Source organism: Manis javanica, chromosome 3 (genome assembly GCF_040802235.1).
Source record: "Manis javanica isolate MJ-LG chromosome 3, MJ_LKY, whole genome shotgun sequence".
Lineage (NCBI taxonomy): Eukaryota > Metazoa > Chordata > Mammalia > Pholidota > Manidae > Manis > Manis javanica.
The window spans coordinates 119,337,889-119,350,776 of record NC_133158.1 but is presented as its reverse complement, the minus strand read 5'-3'; the positions used below and the strand labels follow the sequence as shown (position 1 = coordinate 119,350,776).

At 40.6% G+C, this 12,888-nt stretch overlaps 1 long non-coding RNA gene across 1 annotated transcript; it reads right to left on the bottom strand.

Moving 5' to 3' along the window:
- Positions 1-7,999: 7,999 nt before the first annotated feature.
- On the bottom strand, positions 8,000-12,458 carry LOC140848196 (uncharacterized). The gene is made up of 3 exons (XR_012128747.1): positions 11,289-12,458; positions 10,579-10,672; positions 8,000-8,387 (listed from the first exon to the last, which is right to left on the bottom strand). It is a non-coding gene; the product is annotated as an uncharacterized lncRNA (long non-coding RNA).
- Positions 12,459-12,888: the final 430 nt, after the last annotated feature.

The following is a 12,888-nucleotide window of genomic DNA, read 5'->3' as shown; positions in this document are numbered from 1 at the left end:
AATACAGTGTCTGACATGTAGCAGGAGGCCAATGCATGTTTGGTGATATTATTATCTCACACAGGATGTGGAGACTGAGGTGAGCCTCTATGGATGAATACAATTTTGAAAGATGGCAATGGAAAGCAAGGGCATTCCAAGTAGAGGGAATGGTCTGAGCAAAGGCCCAGAGGGACAAAGTTTTCCTAGAATGAAGACCAGCCCTTGTATTTGTACAGTGCAGTGTGTGGGCAAGCATGGGAATGGGCAGGGTTGTTGATGGTTGGAGGTATAGAAGTAGGTCACCGATCTTGGAAGGCTTAGAAATCTGATCTTGGCTAATACAGGACTTCAAAGAGGAGTGCATACTCCCAGGAGGGTGTGCAACTCATATGGAATCTTCGTGTGAACTACTTTCATGTACATAGAAGAAATTTAAAAATTCCTGTTATTTCTTTTATAGATTGACTATGGACCCTGGTTGGATCCTTATGTCAAATGATTTCTTCTCCTATTTTCAACTAAAGTTATTCTGAGGGAGGGAAGGGGAATCTATGCCTCAGAGAGTCTATAAAGTACCCAAATTGCTGTTTTCATAGAGCTAGCTTCTTGAATTTATGTATTTTTTTAAAACCTGGATTTAACTAAATAAACCCTCACAAAATGGGTAAGTGGCTTTAAAAGATTCCTGCAAAGAACCTGTGGATTGATAATAATACTTACAGCAAACAGAAGGAAAAAGAATATGACAGAGCTGACTTTTCTCCTATTCCTGGCTTTCCACTGGCCATATTTCAGGGGTTAAAGCCAGCGATGACCTAATCAGATAAAGCAAGCAGTAGGCAAAAAAAAAAAAAAAAATTAAAATTCTCAGGAAAAGTGTTTGAAATATGGGTTTATATTCACTGTTATTAATGATGGACTCTGCCTACCATGTTTGTTATGTCTTGAGATGATAGAAAAGATGGTATGATGTTATGAATATTAGCAAAATCATTCTTTTCATGTTTATCTCTTCTTTTATAATTTCTGTATTTGATGTATTTTTATAATGGGCATAGTATAATGGCTTGCTTTTTACACACACACATACACACATATCTATTTGGGGGCATAGGCAAATCTTTTTGACTGGTTGGCCTACTCAGAAAAGTTGGGAGGTTGCTGATTTGGGTGATGGAAGACCATTACTGGAGAGTCTTAAACAGTGGAAGGCATGAACAAGGCTGTTTGTGGTAAGAAATTTCATCACATTTTCTCAAGAATAAAAAGGTTGGAGTCTGGAAGAGAGTCATTAAACAATTTAGCTCTTCCTCTTCCAAAAATGCTCTCTTCCCTGCTAAGACAGACTACAGACCTGCTCAAACAACCAGCAGGAGCTATGTAGGGCATGTTCCCTTAGCCAGGCTTTCTCTGGCTTCCTTCACAGGAAAAAGACTGCCTAGAACATTCTTCTGCTCATTTCCTCTCCTCCATAGCTCTTGATTTATGGGAAGCCAATCCTAGAACCACCCTCAGCTTTGACTACCAATCGAGGTGCCTGAGCTTGTCCAGGGGCATGGGGATTCCAGGCTGCCCTACCAGAAGGCAGAATTCCAAATGGTCACTCGAGGCATGGGCTCTGGAGTTAGAGAACCTATGTCCAGCTGCACCAGCTATTCCTGGACTTACTTTGGCTGTTACTTGTTTTATTTATGCCAGTTTCCTCAACTGTAAAGTGGGGATGACCATCATACCTGTGTGGTGTGGTGAGGAGTAAAGAAGAAAATGAGTGTGAAAGACAGACTACAATTCCTGGCATAGAATACATTCCCAAGGAATGTGAGTTCTTCTCATCACAAAGGAATGAACTGGAGCATGGTCTGAAGGGCCCTGGGGAAAAAAACGGGGAAGGAAGCTTCCAGGAATACAGATCCTTTAATCTCCTTAAAGCAATATCCAAACAAAAGTATAAATCCCTATGGAAGCCAGCATGCTCAAGGATGCCAGTTTGGGGGCGGGAGAGGGCGGGGGCAAAGATGGTTGCCTCTGAGTCACCCTTTCTCCTTGACTCATCTATCACCTCTGCATCTATGGCTATTACCAGAGGGTTTTTTTTGGTGAGAAATTATGAAATAAATGGCCTGCACAGTGATGCCTGGGTGAATAGGTGAACTCCAGGCATGTGGCCAACTCTCCATGTACTTTAAACACCCTTAGGTTTAGTGGGCTGTACATGATTTAATTTCTTTAAAGGAAAAAAATGCTAATAATCATGTTCAGGAGAATTTACAAATGCAAAGTTAACATCCTGATGCTTTACAGAGTGGGATTTACCCGAAGAAAAAGGTGTGGTTGGGTGGCAGGAGTTGGCCCTGCTCGTCCATAGCCACGCCCTCTAGTTTCCGTGTGTAAGCAAGAGCCTGGAGGATAGGCACGGGTAGGTAACCGTGGTGATGATTAAGTCATTACACCATTGATACCGGGCTAGAGAATTCCCAAAGTGCTTTCACACGTGATGATACTGATGGCGATGATGAGGAGGAATTCTTTTACTTTTCCTTTTATCTCCTCTTTTCTCTTTCAATCTCCCAGAAGTTCCTGTGGAACTATTATGATCCCCTTTTTATATGTGGCCCAGAGACTTTGAGGAGACTGATCACAGTCACATAGCTGGACAGTAGGAGAGTCAGGAGAAAATTCAGGTCTTTAAGCTAAAGCAGAGACTTCTTTCCACCCTGCCACTGCTAGCTCCCTGTTTGGTTCATGTGGCCTTCATAAAATACTCCAGATCCCTTTGGTCTGCAGGGAAATTTCCTCTTCTGTCAGATCTTTGTCTTTCTCAAGCAGATGTGGTCATTGCACTGACATCGCTTTGTCAGTTCCTCTGTGACAGCATTACACCCTATGGTGACTACCTTCTTATGAGTGTCTCCCATGGACTGTGATCTCCTAAAGAAGTTGAGTTCTACCCGACTCACTGTGGGTGCCCAGCACCCAGCTCAGAGCCTGGGATGTGGGAGATGCTTATCAACTCAATGATGAATGAATTAATGCCTCCAAACTAAATGTTCTCTGTACTCCTTTCTGCCTTTTCTATCTCTATCTGTACTGCTAGACCCAGCTTAGGGCCCATGATGTTATCCATCTCCTCTGAACCTCCACAGAATCATAGACTCAGCCATATTCTTAGAGCATATATATCTTATCTCTTCAGCCTACAGGGTTTTTGAGGGTAAAGATTACACCTGAGTGCCCAATGGGTCTTTCATGGGATCCAGGCAAGGTCTGGGCAGCCTGGGTGTGGGTGATGCCCAGGCCCATGTCCACATGGTTGCCTGCACGTGGCAAGAACTGGTGGGGCAGATGAGTGGCAGAGCCCAAGGCGGCTTGACAGAGACCTGATTGGTAAGAGACAGAAAGAGCAGATGACCAGGAGCCTCGTCTTTACCTGGCTTATCACTGTGTCCTTTCACAACTGCAGAAACTGTGTCTCATGGACACTTTTGCTGATGGGGAATTCCTTGAAGGCAGACAGTCGATCGCTGAAGTGATCAAGCTTTCGGGTGAAAAGTTATCACTGCAACTTGTTTGTGTAAAGAAGATGTGTGAACCAGCTGCTCATTGTCAGGAAGGAACAAATACAAGGGATTCTATGAACCAGCTGGATGTGAAAGGGAACAAACGAGGAAACTGGGACACTGAGCTAGTTAGTGAGTTGTTGAACTAATAAGTTAGTTTATTTAAATGAGAGAGGGAGACTGTGATTAAAAGTAAATTAATTAAAGGAGTAACAACCAACACCTTCATCAAGTTCCCATACCAACAATTCTGCTATTGGAGATTCATTCTAAGAAAGTAATCCAAGACGGGGAAAAGGGATGGCAGAAAAGTGGAAAGAGATATTACTGATAATCGAAGTGAATTGTAGATAGCCATAAATGTCCCACAATAATTTCGGAATGCTGATATAAATGACAATATATTCATGAAAGTAACTTTTTGGAGCCATTCAAAAAGGTCATCACAAAGACGACATTGGAATTGCTCAATGAATGATGCCTATGAAAAAGATAGTGAAAAATCATCTTTGTGCTGCATGTCCAAAATTGTGAGAAAGTATGCTTTTTTGGAAAAGACAGGAAAGAATGAAAATAGATGATTTATAAAGATAGTAAGCTTGTGGGTGGCTTTTTATTTCCATAATCATGGTATTATGTTTTGTATAATACAAAAAATGTTATGTTAATCAGATATTTAAAAGAAAAACATCTTAACAAAAGGTGTATTGCACCCAGCAGTCATTTCAGGGAAGCTAAACATTAGTCATGCTCCTTTTCATAACCTTATCTTCAAACACAGATCCAGTTTAGATTTCTTTTACTGGTAACACATTTGAAATTGTGTACTTGAAAGTCAGAAAGACTCTGGCCATGTAGCTATGGATATGGATAGAGATATAGATAAAATTTGCCTTAAAAGATAGACCTCATGAGTTCTCTTGTGTATTAAATTCCTCATGCAAAATTTTATTAAGACTTGAAAGATTATGAATATGCAGATTTAAATGCCCTTCAAAATGCATGAGAGCTTAAAAATCAAGAGAGACCAGGTTTAAGGGATCCAAGTGGGGAAAAGTTCTGCTCTTGCTTTCAGATGTTTCCCAGACACCCAGATCCACCTGTCTTTCCCAGGTCTCCTTGTCACTTAGTCCTGGGAGTCAGCCCTGCCAAATATCTCAGCAATTAGAAAACTCAGACATCTTTGAGCTCACAGATTAGCAATCTGCATTCTCAATAAGTATCAAAATTGACAGTAAGAAGGAAATCATCACAACAAAACCAAAAGCATTCCTTCCCCATTCTACTAAAAGACCTGAATGTCTGTCATTTAGGCCCATTTCTCTAGCTCTCAGAAAGAAACTCCAATTCTTTCTTGGGGATCTTAACACCAGATTATCCCGTTCATCCACTTGCCTCAGACAATAGAAATTGGAATTGTTAATAGAATTATTAAAGCAATACTTAAATTAAAAAATGAACCAATAAGTTTTACATATCTCTATTAAGCATTGTGCCATGGATCACATATTATAAAGTATCATTATTGCAGAAAGTAATTATCCATGTCTATGACCTACATGACAATTTTCACAGACCTTTAGAGATTTAGTGCCCACAGTACTTAAATTTTTTCTAATTTTCTAAAATGCTGGAATATTATTATAACAAAAACATGGCAGTACAATGCTGAATTTATTCAAATTTATCTTTAATAGAGAATATATGTTGATCTGGAAGATAGATTCTATAGTTAGTTTGGGGATTTATTTATATATGAATCCTCTCTCTGACTCTTCTTCTGATTTTATTACATTTTATTGTAATATCACTTACATTGCATATTTGACATAGTAGTTTCCAATTAAGAGAAAACATTTTCTTTAAATTCATAAGTAAAACTTTGAAAATGAAAAGTCAAACTTTGATGTGTTTGGTTGTTAATAGTTTGCAAGCAATAATTCATACCAAATAACAGGGGATAGAGTATGTTCAAAATTAATTTTATTTTCTTCCATAATTCAATATTTCTTTGAGCATTTCTATTATTTTTCTTATTTCTTCTAGTGCATTTTATATCTTATTTCCATTAAATCTAATTTTTTTAATAGCATTCCCTCCCAGGTGTTCAAGAATGCTTATCACATCACCTGTGAGGCATGTTGCTTTATCTTTGGACAGATCCAAAAAAAATACAGAATCTTTGAATTTTTTCAAAGGATGTGATTTCAGTAAGCATAATTGAGGCTCATCTTTCATTAGCAATATAAAATATGAACCATATAACACAAAGAATTCTTCTGGATTTTGGGGTCGAATCCCACTTATGTACTTTTTTTTTCCTTATCATACATATTAGTGCCATTATAGGCTTGCCTTTGGGAATCCTTTCTTTTTAACCCACTTTATTGATACATATTAACATGGAAAAAATTATACCTACTTAATATATACAACTTTGCAGATAAGTATACATCCATGAAATTATTACTACAATCTATGCCATAAACATATCCATCCCCTCCCAAAGTTTTCTTCTGCACTCATGTATTATTACTATTATTATCATGTGTGATAAGAACACTTAAGGTCTACTGTCTTGCAAACATTTTAAAGTATACAATATAGCATTATTACCTATAGGCGTTATGCTGTACAGTAGATCTCCAGGACTTACTCTTCTTTTATAACTAAAAACTTGTACTGTTTGATTAATATCTCCCCATATCCCCATCTGCCCAGCTCCTGGCAGCCACCATTATGCTCTCTGCCTCCTCTATGAGTGTGACTATTTTATATTCCTCTTGTAAGTAGAATCAGGTCAAAATGGATTAAAGACTTAAAGTTGAGATCTGAAACCATAAAAGTCCTAGAAGAAAACACAGGGAAAAGGCTTCTTGACATTGGCGTTGGCAATGATATCTTGGATATGACACAAAGAGCACAGGCAACAAAAGCATGGTAGACAAGTAGGATTATATCAAACTAAAAACTTTCTGCACAGGAAACAATCAACAAAATGAAAAGGCAAAATACAGAATGGGAGAAATAGTTGCAGACCATGTATCTGATAAAGGGTTAATATCCAAAATACATAAGGAACTCCTACAATTAAATAGTAAACAACAAACAATCTAATTTAAAAATGGAAGAAGAAACTGAAAAGATATTTCTCCAAAGACATACAAATGGCAATCTTTTAAATAAATACCAAAAGCTGAAAACTGTTTTTTTAGTTTTTTTGACTTAAATCAAAACCTACACTTTTTTATAAGAAATGTAAAAATCAATGAAATTAATTTGACTTCCTTGGTTTCCTCTCTGGTACCGTTCAATGACATGTATAATAACTGTTAGTTGTTCAATATGATTTAGCCTCTGGAACAATCCAGTTGTACAGGAAAAGAAATAGTATTTGCTTTTTAAAATTTCACATTTTGTTTTTGCACTTTAGTCATCTAATAGTCTTATTTTGAAACCACCATCTTAATTAATGAAAATTCATTTTGTTACTTTTTATTTGTCTTCCATATTTGGGACATTCTGATACCTCATTCTAAATAATTTCTATCAGATTCAGAAATTTTCCTGAACAAATTGATCCATTTGTGCCATGAAAAGCATCATCATGTTTGACTAAGAATTGGCTAAATAATATAATTCTAAGAACTTCATACTAACATTTGGATATTTGCTTCATCTTTGTTGTAATTTATCAATTGTTATTTTTTCCAGCCTTTTTTTTCCCAGTTCATGGAAGTTTTCCTGTGTGCAAGTCAATCTGCTCATTTCCATTATTTCTATTTTAAAGAATTAGGCAGACTACCTCTTTCTTTTTCTCTTCAAATTTTCTTCTTTTCTTAGATTTTCCTGTGCTTTTTCTATTTCTGTTATCATCTAGATTGTTCTCATTTTCAATAATTTTAAAATGTGCTGTCTAATATGATAGAAACTAGCCACATGTGGATTTTTAAATTTAAATCAATTAAAATTTAATACAAATTAAAATTTAGGTAAGAATTTCTCAGTTGCACAATCACATTTTACATGCCCAATAGCCACACATGTCCAATGACCCCCATTTCAGTAGCACAGATGTAGAACATTGCCATCATAGCAGAAAGTTCTACTAGACCACTAAAGGATTAGAAAACAGATTATTAATTGGATTCAATATGCATAAAATTTGAATATATTTTCATTAAAAATGTAAATGAAAGTAAATGTAAAAAATTAAAATTACTCTCCATATGCATTTTCAAAAATATTTTAAGTATAAAGTCATTAATTAAACTTTAAAAGGATATTATAAATTAATTTTAATCAGTAGATATCAGCACTTTAAATATTTTTTTAAAAAGAATTTTTTTACATTTAATTTTTAAAAATTTAATTTAAGTCTTAACTTATTTCTTTAAAAATTTGAACTATTTACAGTGCTATAGGTTTTAATATCTACTTAGTGGAAAATGTTATGAATCTGTATCACACTTATTATATAGATTATGTCCTAATATACATATGTACAAATTCTGGAGTAAAATAATTGTTTAATTTTGCAAAATATTCCTCAGCTCCCATGTAAAACAGTTGGAAATCCATGCTCATTCAGGACAACATCCAGGGTCATGAATCAGAACTTAAAGAGAAGAAAGGAAATGGACATGGAGCACTATTTTCTTATCAAGGATCTATAAAGTTTATGTTTTCCGAGAGGAAGGATTTGACAAGTTAATAGCTGCTTAATTTCTCTTACCTAAGTGCCTTACCCATTCAAGTCCTCCTTGGACTCCAGAGTAATCCCCATCTGCAAAGCCAGTAGTGGCACAATCCCCAGACTTCCACAGCATCCAGACACAGCTGCTCTTCCTTTCAAGGATACAGAGCAAGAGACCTGAAGATCTGGGGGCCTGACTGGTGTGTGTCACAAGAACAGATGGTTTTGGTTGTGGGTCTTGCTATGCCAGCTCTGCGTATTGGGTCATGAATGACAGAAGGGCCCATGTCTTCTTTCCCAGATTTCGTTGTTTTCATGTTTGTAATATGCAATGATTTCTATCCTCAAAGGTGCGTCCATTGGCCCTCTTCAGGCAGCATTGTCAAGAGTCATATGGCTGTATTATGACAGGGCTAAAAAGCATGAGTGGGGTGGTTCTAGAGCACAGCAATGGATGAAGTCACTTCCGTGAGCTACACATCAGGCTCTCAAGGGAACCCAGAGAGAAAGGCAGCATTAGTCTTCAAGCCCATTTTACAAAGGGCGGACTGAAGCTTTAGGAGAGGAAAGTAACTTGCTCAAGATAACAGAGCTGGAAATAGGCAGAGCTGAGGTTCAAAACCAGGACTGTGTGCAGAGCAAGCTCTGTGCCTACTCTCTCCGCATCCCTTCATCTGGATGGCTGAGCCGTGGCAGGTGAGCCTCTACCCCTAGGAGTTGGTCACCTGAAGGAAGCTCTTTCTGAGATGACATTGGTGCTGAAAGCCGCCTTATCTGTGGCTGAGGGGAGCAGGACTGAGGGTTGATGTGATGAAACCTGAGAGTGTGGATCCCCAGCAGGAAGGTGATTGGGAAGAGGGTTATCATCACCACCACACAGATCTACTCTGCCTCAGTATATTGGTATAATACATTGATGTTTGCAGGACAGGCCACATGCCTTGGCGTCTTGTTAAGAACCCCCTCAGTCTTGCCCTAACCAACTTATCCAGTTACCTCCTCCATCCCCACCTACCCCCTGCCAGCCCTGATTTTTGTCTCCACAAACTCTCTATTTTCAGAGTCATGCTCCTTTATCCCTCCCACCTTTGAGTGTGCTGTTCCTCTGCCTAGAATGACCTGTTCCAACCCACCTGTCTGAAGAAACCTTACTCATCCTTCAGGCTGTGATTCAAATGTCACCTCCCAGGTCACCTGTTCCTCGATCCCCACAGGGAATTGGTCGCACCCACCTCTGAGACCTCTAGAGTTTCATTCCCACCTAAGTTAGAACCCCACCGTCACAGCAGACTATGATACCTCTAGACCGTGAGCTCCTGCAGGACAGGCCATTTCACACTGGCCTTTGCATTCTGTCCACCCCATCCCCATGCTCCAAGCACAATCCCTAAAGCATAGCAGGTGCTTAGTAAGTCATGAGTGTTGAAGGAATGAACAAATAAGAGCCAAGGGGAGATGACCTTGAGGGTTTGGTTTCTCGGGAGGAGACGTTGCCTTCAGTGCCCACAACCCCCTGTGAACCATATCCTATCCATGGCATTGAGCCCCTCTCTGGAGCCGTTGCCCCAGCAGGAGTGTAGGGTGGGGCTGATATGAAAACAAACAGGGAAGACAAAAACAAGGGGTGTGTTGAAACTTTGAAAATATTCTGTTCCTTGGTGTTCAAACTTGCCACGCCTTCTAAATCAGGTGGGTTCTTAGTCTAGCGCCCTGAGACGACCTTTTGTGGGTAGTGGGCTGTAGGATCAGAGCCGAGAGGCAAGAGGGACAAGGGGATGTGAAATTGGCTTCCTTGTTTAGCTTTTCTCTTTGTGCGTGTGTTTGTCTTTCCAGATAGAAGAAACCCTGACCTGCCTGGCTTTCATTGCTGAATTATTTTGACACCTTGGCTATTGCATCACCACAGCACATTGTTTTGTCAGGGCTACTGTGCTGGGGTGTATCTAGGCTCTGGGAGACTCACTGACAGGAAACAAGTTCTGACAGCCAGGGAAATGTGGGGCCCAGGAAGCATTGTAAGGCAGGGTGGGGAGGGGTGGGGAAAGGAAGGGAGAGGACATGCTTGGTGCGGTGGGAAGAGAATATCTTGGGAAAGGTGGCAGCAAGGTTAGCAGAACTGGGTGTCCCTGGAAGATTTCCCAGGCTGGGCTTCAGGGAGATTGTGCCCAGGCAGGCAGACTGGCATGCTACAGGTCCCCAAGAGGAACAGAATTAGAGAGCTAAGGCTGTCATTCTAGGGGCTACATCTGATTGAGAACATTTCTTTACTCTGGACCTGCTGCCCCTCCTTAGAAACAGCACCAGATTTGGAGTTTTTCTCACAAGCCCCCAAACGCTCCTTACTTGAACAGTCTTCAGACAAAAATGGAAGAAACCATCAGAACAGTCATAAAGCCGTTCACAAATAGTACTATTCCAGCAGTTAATACTGAGGATTCTGAAAGCAAACATGATCAAACAGATTGTCAAAATTGTGAACCAAGGCCCCAGTAAAGTACAACCCCAGCAATGTTTAATTTTAGCCTGTAACTATTGTATATATATGGAGGGACCCAGGGAGCAGATGTTCAGGAGAAGAGAAGCTACAAGCTTGAAGATCTTGAAATCAGTGTGTTTCAGTGGTGTGGGCCTGGGGTGGGGCTCTGGAGACCCGAGTTTTAGACCAACTCCTCATTTATTACTTTACATAGGTAAACCTAGATTTCTCAACGATAGCCTAAAATCTTAGTGGATTTGTGTTCCTGGGGTGTGGGGTTATGCAGCAAGACAGGGAGCCTGAAGTTCAGTACCATGCATTTTCCTGGAACACCTTACCTGATGACAAACACTTTAAAACATTATTTTTCTTTCAAAATGTAATTCACTTGCTCAGCAAATATTTATTGAGCGTTAACGACATGCTGAGTACTGTTTAAAACACTGTTTTGATACCAAAGTAAGCACGGATGTATGGTGGGAAAATATGTGCAGTTTACACGATCTAAGGTAAACAGGGGTTCCTAAAATTATTTCTCACATGCAGTGGCACTTCTGGTGTGTCCATGCACTCTCACCTCCAACCAAACAATGCATATTTGTTCTCCTTTGTCCCTGGGCATACTCCAGAAGATAGGTGTGACAGTGGTCTTGAGCCCCTTTCCAACAGACAGCCTACATGGTCATGGCCACCTGTAATTAAGCAAATCTTCATTGTTGACAACAGTCTGGATATTCATATCCCCCCAGGCAAAAGTGAGGAAAGGAACTAACTTTTCATAAGCATCACCACCTGCCCACAGGTAATAAGTGTGTCACAAAAAAGTGTGTCACAATCTGATGTGATCTTCACAACCATCCATGTGCAATGTCAGGATCACTGGCCCCATTTGTAGGCTCAAGAGAGGAAGAGACTGAGAAAGCGTGAAGAGGTTTAGAGATTTGTCCCAAGCCTCAGTGCTGACAGCTGGAAGAGACAAAAGTTCGTCCTGCCTAGGCCTGGCACAGAGCCAATCCTTTTCTCACTCTGTGACTCCACCCTCTGCAGGTGATGGGGGCAGCGTCACTTTTTACCTTGATATCTCTCCCTTTCTCACAGCACTGTAATATAATCTTACACTCAGGTGCTAAGGACACGGTATTAGAAAGCAAATGCACGTGACCCCATCTACATGAACACAGATGTCAAGACTGGACAAGATTGTAGAGATTGTTGAACACCTTTGTTTGCAGAGAGGAGATCTGGGGCCTAGGTTCTAAAATGAACATTTATGGAAAGAAGCTTTAACGCTGGCAAGACTTATATCAAGGTCCAGCACTTCAAGGTCTCTGGGACCCTGAAGTTCCTTAAACTCCCCAAGACTCACTTCTCTATAAAAAGGGGTGGAAGGGTGAAATAACGCCACGTGCAGGAGGCTCTTCTAAAGCTTATATGAAATTATGGGTGTGCAAGATTTTTAAGCCCTGAAGTGCGATATGCATCTATGTTCTCCCCACAACGACCCAGTACTCAGATACAGGCCTCCTGACTCCCAGTTAAATATCCTTTCTACTGACCCATAGTGCTGCAGCCCCTCCCTGCTGCTGCACAGAAGCCGCAGCACCCCTCTAACCTTCAGAAGAGACTCATAATCCTTTGCAAAGGAGTGGATGAGTGTGAATGTTGGTAACCTAAGAAAATGGAGCAAACAGCTCAAGGACTCTCCTGACCCTAAGATGCTCCGTGTGGGAGAAAGCACACCACACGAACAGCCTGCTCAAGGCCCGGAGGGATCTGGGCTCTGTAGCCAGAGCAGCCGAGTTGATGTCTCTGCCCTCCAGGAGCAAGTTCAGGCAAAGGGAGCTTCCCCAGAGGAAGTGACTCACTCAGGGAGTGCCGTTTGATATGGCAGTCGTGGGACAAATCTGTTTTGATCATCACAACACCAATGATTCCCCCACCTTGGGGATGGCCCCAAGGTTGATGCCCCCGCCTTGTTCTACCCACACTCATCCCCACATTCCCATACCCCCCAGTTATTCTTCAGGCCCTCTCTGAAGCCACAAGGGGAGTTCATGGGCAAAAACTCTGCCAGGCTGTGCCAGACATACCACAGCAGCCTCCAGCTCCCTTGGGGTGCTCTCTCCAAGTGCTCCCCAAGTGCTATCCTGCTTTCACCACACCAACCTGGAGAGGAG